The sequence below is a fragment of the Spinacia oleracea genome, chromosome 4 (assembly GCF_020520425.1).
Source record: "Spinacia oleracea cultivar Varoflay chromosome 4, BTI_SOV_V1, whole genome shotgun sequence".
In the NCBI taxonomy this organism is placed as follows: domain Eukaryota; kingdom Viridiplantae; phylum Streptophyta; class Magnoliopsida; order Caryophyllales; family Amaranthaceae; genus Spinacia; species Spinacia oleracea.
The window spans coordinates 54,217,995-54,224,819 of record NC_079490.1 but is presented as its reverse complement, the minus strand read 5'-3'; the positions used below and the strand labels follow the sequence as shown (position 1 = coordinate 54,224,819).

At 37.2% G+C, this 6,825-nt stretch overlaps 1 long non-coding RNA gene across 1 annotated transcript; it reads left to right on the top strand.

Annotated features, from left to right (window-relative positions):
• The first annotated feature begins 1,576 nt into the window (after positions 1 to 1,576).
• Positions 1,577 to 3,683, top strand: LOC130460047 (uncharacterized). The gene is made up of 6 exons (XR_008919888.1): positions 1,577 to 2,004; positions 2,107 to 2,203; positions 2,540 to 2,621; positions 2,716 to 2,896; positions 2,996 to 3,063; positions 3,342 to 3,683. It is a non-coding gene; the product is annotated as an uncharacterized lncRNA (long non-coding RNA).
• The last annotated feature ends 3,142 nt before the right edge of the window (positions 3,684 to 6,825 follow it).

The following is a 6,825-nucleotide window of genomic DNA, read 5'->3' as shown; positions in this document are numbered from 1 at the left end:
AGCGCAAGGCTAGGCCCAGCCAAGGGCGCGCGCGCGCACGCAGCACCGCGCATGGGCTGTGCGCTTGTCGTGGGCCGCAAGGCCTGCGCGGGTGCACGGCTTGAACGATGCGTGTGCGGGAAATCCTAATTCTATTAGGATTCGTGCGAAGATTAAAATCCTAATCTTATTAGAGTCCTAATAAAGTTCTAATTAACAAATCCACATCCTAGTAGGATTACAATTCCTTTTCCATACCTCTATAAATAAGGGCCTAGGGGTCATTATTTATATATAAGTTTTCAAGTATTCAAAGCTAGGATTTTTAAGCAGAAAAATCAGCCATAACTCTTGCCCATTTTAGCCGAAAATAATAGTACCTTAAGGGCGATTCTAGTTGGTCAATCTTAAGGCGGATCCGGACGTGCTGTGGACTATCTACGGAGGGACGACACTTGGAGTCCTAAAGACTTGTTCTTGTTCGGTTCGGGCGCAGCTAGGGAAGGCACGCAACAAAGAGTATGCATCTAAACTATGCTAAATGATTATGTGTAAATAATATGTTTTCCTGGCTTTATGGTTTTTCCGCATGATTTATGAATTGTCATATGTATCATAACCTAACAGAAACCTACAACTTGCAGTCAAACTATTATCATATAGATTAATGAGTTTGTTACCTGTAAGAAAGCTATGACGAAACCCAGATTCCCTAAAATGGTTAGAGGCCATATATAGACTCAAATGTTTTAAATGGTTAGGGGCCATAAAACATACTAAATGTTTTGATGACAAAATTGAAATTTTGTTGATTTGCAAGAATAGTTTCACACCTATTGGTTGCAAGTTTGTTTTAAGGATAAAAACCATCAAACATGGAATTGTGTTCACACACAAAGCTAGATTAGTTGCTAAAGGTTACAAGCAAATTCACGGCGTGGATTGTGTTGAAGCCTCATGCAAAATCGTAATGCTTAAGTGTATAATTCAAGCAATGATTGCATATTGGTACATATGGAAATTGGATGACAAAACGTATTCCTCAATCAAATGTTGGAAGAAAACTATGTACATGGCATGTCATAGGATTTGTGGATCCAAATAACACTAGTAGAAAAAACCCCTGTTGTAGCCCCCTTGTTGCAGCGTACATGTATTAATACGCTTCAACAACCAGTCGGTCAACGCGGGTCAAACCCTTTAAAGGGTTGTTGCAGCGTACAATTTAATTGTTCCCTGCGAAAAAGTTTATTGCACCGTACATTTTAAAAGCCCCCTGCAATAGCTCGTTTTTGTTGCAGCGTACATTTTAAAGCCCCCTGCAATAACCCGGGTAAAAACAAATTTTGCTGCAATATTCGTTGAATAACTAATTCAAAACAAATTAAGCATCTCTCGCGCTCAACTCCCTTCTTCTCCCTTAACTTTCCCTGCGAAGTCCCCTCAAAAAAAAAAACCTTTCCCTTCATCGTCAATCTAGCTTCTTCGTCGGTGGTTCTGGCCTCCTCGCTAGTCGCCACCTATTAGCTTGCTCGGCCGGTGGTTCCAAGGAAAAACTCAGCTTGCTCGCGCCGGTGGTTTCAAGAAAGAAAGTTGCTCGCGTCCTATTTTCCGTCAACCTCTTCGCCGCGGCTAGTAATCTTCCCTGTCCCCTCTTTTAAGTTTGCTCAATTCGTTTATCTGATTTTCGTTTTAAGAATTAGGGTTTGTTCAATTCGCTTTTAGGGTTTTGTGCGTTTTTTCAATTCTTTTTTAGGGTTTGTTCAATTCGTTTTTAGGGTTCAATTCGTTTGTTCAATTTGTTTTTAGGGTTTTTTCAATTCGTTGTTCAATTTGTTTTTAGGGTTTGTTCATTGGCCCAAATTGTGTTATTTATTGGACATGTTTAATATTGTGTTATTTCTCTAATTTGTCGGACTGTTATTGTTGATTCTTAACCATCTTTTACAGTTTGAAGATGAATGAGATGCTAAAGATGTTGTGCACGGTCGAAATGGTTATGATTTTGATGGACATCCTTTGCGGGTAGGTATTCTTGGAACCTTGTTTCTACTTCTTGTCTACATGTGCTTCTTTTTCTGTCTGATAACTCTTGCATCATTTACATTGGTGTTTTTATACTTTCAGGTGGAATTCGCTCATGGTGGACGAGAATCATCATCATCAGACCATCGCAGCAGTTACAGTGCTAGTAGTTATAGAGATGGAGCACCTAAGCACAGAGGTTAGTCTTGCTTCTCTGTTGGCATCTTGTTGGTAATTTCATTGCTATATGAAATTCTAGTGTTGGTATTTCTTATAGATTTTGAATACTATGAGCTAATTATTTTTCCCGAAAGTATTGTTTTAACCTTGTCCTTTTTTACCTTGAATTATTGTGTTGTCATCAGTAGTTGTTGTTTTATTAAGATAACCAGTGTTGGTGTGTTCAAAGAAAAACTATTGATTACCTTCTTCAAGGCTGTCTATTGTATTTTCTGAAAGAGTTGCATTATTTTGAAGAACTGTTAGTTTAGATGTGGCTTTGTTTGATGAACTGGAATTTCTTCTTTTTATGTAGGCTGAAAGTTGAAAATCAAACTAAGGATGATCAACCTGCAAAAAGAAACAACACATCTGCCGATTCTTCAAGATTTTTAGATGTATGAATCCACTACTCAGATGGTTAAATATGCGTCACAAGACTTACAACCTCTCATGTATATTTAATGACTTATTTTATTTTATTTTATTCAGTTTGGACCTTCAGTAATGGATGATGAATTCGGGAGTAGTATACATGATACTATCCCTGAGAATCTGAGATAACACCAGGACATTCCAGCAATCCAGTACATGATTTGATTTCTGCAAGCAAAGCTGACGAGGACAACAAGATCAAGGCTTTAGTTGAAAATTCTGGTTTAGACTGGCAGAAGTGAGACTTTATTTCTAGTTGTACTATGGTTGTTATTTTATGTCTAGCCATGAGTAAAAATATGTATGTACTAATTGGAATGTTATGTAAACTATGCAGTTCGCATACTTATGGTTTTGGCCAAGGGAGAGGTTTAGGAAGAGGTGGACAGGGTGGCCGGGGATTTGGTATGTCTCTAAATTGCTTTCTATTTCCTAATATAATTAGCTTATTGTTTTAGGGCGTATGTCCGTTTGTTGATGAACTGTTGGATAAATGATAATATAAAGGGAAATCATGGTTCCCATAAACGCTTGTCTGAGGCAAGCTTTAATATACAAGGTGATGTTTAAATGTCTAATGGGTCATTTATTAATTTCTCTTGATCTCTGATCAGGATGTCCATGTATCTGTTCCTACTTTTGAGGAAACTGAATATTGGAATAATTTCATGCTGTACTTGCAGGCCCTAGGGTATCCTATGCCTAACTTTGCACACGTCTCTTTGATTCTTGCACCTGATCGAAGCAAGCTGTCAAAGCGTCATGGTGCAACTTCAGTGGGTCAGGTTTGTGGTGAATAAAATAGTTTTATAATGCTAGCATATTGTCTGGATTGATACAGTCATTAAAATCCCATTCTTGCATGTATCAAACGAGAGATGGGATATCTGCCACAGGCAATGGTAAACTACTTATCACTATTGGGCTGGGGGGATGGTACAGATAATGAATTTTTCACTATTGAACAACTTGGTAAGTTACTCTTGGTCTTTCCCCATATTAGTTTGCTGGACTGCTGCTATAGATGCCTTTTTTCTGTAAACTACTGTTGAGTGATTACATTTTTGTGTGGTTGCAGTTGAAAAGTTCACTATAGATTTATAGAACGTGCAAATAAGAGTGGGGCTATATTTGATTCTACTAAATTTAGGTAAATATTAAGCTAGTTTTCATTTTGTTGGCTATGTGCACTGGATCTTCCATTTTGATCTAATTTCTTCAGTTTCTAGTTTATTTATATAAGTCACATGGACTCTATAGCAGAATAAAGATGTTGTGATGAACTGTTGCATTTAAATTCTAGATTTGTTTAATACTTATTTTTTCTTCGATGTTGCCAAGTATCAGAGATTATATCTTTTCAAAATCAATGTGTGTCTGTGGGACAAAAGATGTACTTGTAGATGATCTTGTGCCAAAAAATACCCCTGTTTTTGGAGGGGGGTTCTGAAAGGCAGATGATCAACAACTAATTTCTTGAACTTGGGTTCAATACTAAAATATATGACAGGTTGACAATCTAAAAGGGGAGATGGGAACAACACAGACATGTGGCACTAGCTGGGCAGTATTTGCAGTTCTGTTGATGATCATTAGCTCAAAGTTGGATGTTTCTGAAGGAGAACTCTTACCATACGATGATGAAACATGTAAATTCTGCAGGTAAGTTACTAGTTTTGCCTTGTCTTAACAATATGCAAAAACTTAGCCACTTAGGCAAAACATGTTAGAATTTACAAATTCCTTCTGCACTTTCATCAGCAATGATCTAGAGGAAATAAATATAGAACATGTATCACTGTATGGTTAGATCGTGTATAGAATATGATGGTACAATTTGATTCTGCAAGTTAATTAAGATCATCTCAGAGCAAAGAAATTAGTCAACAAGCCAAGTCAACCACCTAGTCAACATCCAACAATGTTATGTGGCCTACCAGAAATACTTGTAAAGTCTAGAACGAGCTTGAAATAAGAGTTTTCAGTGAATCTGGTTTTGGAATTTTGATACTTTGGCCCTTCGTTTTTTGTTTCTTGATTTCCATTTTTTGAAAAACCAAAAAACAAAATATGAAAATCACAAAAAGTCAATTTTCGAAATCAACATGATTATTATAAGTTATAACTATTTTTCAGTTCATGATCAAATCATATCATATGGCTTTCAAAACAAAAAAAAAACTGAAAACTAACCGTGATTTGGTTGGCAATAATTTATAACACAAACGTTGTTTTTATTTTTTATTTGTATGGTTGACCTCAAATCATCATAGATATCGGTATCAAAACAGTATCACGTAAAATCTTGTAAGATACAAATTGCATTTTAATATTTATTCCATAAACTAATTGAACAATAATCAATTGGTTCTCACAAAAATTACATTGGTAAATTCGTTGGGTAGTTCAACCAACCAACCAAATGAAATAGTAAGGATGGATCCACTTGACCAATTCAACAAATACATAGGCGGCTATAACATCATAGACAAGCATTATTGGGGTGTAAGTCAGAATGCCTCACAAGTTTTAACTTTCTAAAACTCATTCGAACCTATTTATGCACATTTAAGGCTCATTGCGTCGTTATAGGTCATATTTAGAGCTAAAATGACATTTCCGCTCCCAACTTTGAACTAAAGAACCTAAGGATACATTTGATTCTTATTACATGACTAATATGCATAGTTTTAACTTTTTAAAACTCATTCGAACCTATTTATGCACATTTAAGGCTCATTGGGTCGTTATAGGTCATATTTAGGCTAAAATGACATCTGCGCTCCCAACTTTGAACTAAAGGACCTAAGGACTCATTTGATTCTTGTTACATGACTAATATGCATAGTTTTAACTTTCTAAAACTCATATGGACCTATTTATGCACATTTAAGGCTCATTGGGTCGTTATAGGTCATATTTAGAGCTAAAATGACATTTTCGCTCCCAAATTTGAACTAAAGAACCTAAGGACCCATTTGATTCTTATTACATGACTAATATGCATAGTTTTAAGATTCTAAAACTCATTTGAACTTATTTATGCACATTTAAGACTCATTGGCTCGTTATAGGTCATATTTAAAGCTAAATAACATTTCCGCTCCCAACTTTGAACTAAAGAACCTAAGGATACATTTGATTCTTATTACCTTACTAATATGCATAGTTTTAACTTTCTAAAACTCATTTGAACCTATTTATGCACATTTAAGGCTCATTGGGTCGTTATAGGTCATATTTAGAGCTAAAATGACATTTCCGCTCCCAACTTTGAACTAAAGAACCTAAGGACTCATTTGATTCTTATTACATGACTAATATGCATAGTTTTAAGTTTCTAAAACTCATTTGAACCTATTTATGCACATTTAAGGCCCATTGGGTCATTATAGGTCATATTTAGAGCTAAAATGACATTTCCGCTCCCAACTTTGAACTAAAGAACCTAAGAATACATTTGATTCTTATTACATGACTAATATGCATAGTTTTAAGTTTCTAAAACTCATTTGAACCTATTTATGCACATTTAAGGCTCATTGGGTCGTTATAGGTCATATTTAGAGCTAAAATGACATTTCCACACTAGTAGAAAAAACCCCTGTTGCAGCCCCCTTGTTGCAGCGTACAAGTATAAATACGCTTCAACAACCAGTCGGTCAACGCGGGTCAAACCCTTTAAAGGGTTATCGCAGCGTACATTTTAGTTGTTCGCAACAAATGCGTTTGTTGCAGCGTACAAAATAAAAGCCCGCAGCAACAACCCGTAGTTATTGCAGCGTACATGTTAATGCCCGCTGCAACAAGTCCGCGTTTCAAATTAAAATTTTTACTTTCCTAGTTGCAACGTACAAACCGCGCTCAATCTCTGTTCCTTCTCTGCTATAGCTCCAAGCCTTTTCCCTTAAACAAATATCCAAGGTCGCCGTCGAACTCAGCTCGCGTCGCCGTCGAACCCAAGAGTTGCTCAGCCCTGCGTCGCTGTCTTGGTTCCGTTGGTTTCTCATCTCCCCGTCGCGTCGTGGTTCAGCCCTGCGTCGCTGTCTTGGTTCCGTGGTTCCGTGGTTCAGCCCTGCGTCGCTGTCTTGGTTCCGTGGTTCAGCATCTCCCCGTCGCGTCGTGGTTCCGGTGGTTGCTCGGCGTCGTGGTTCCGGTGGTATGGTG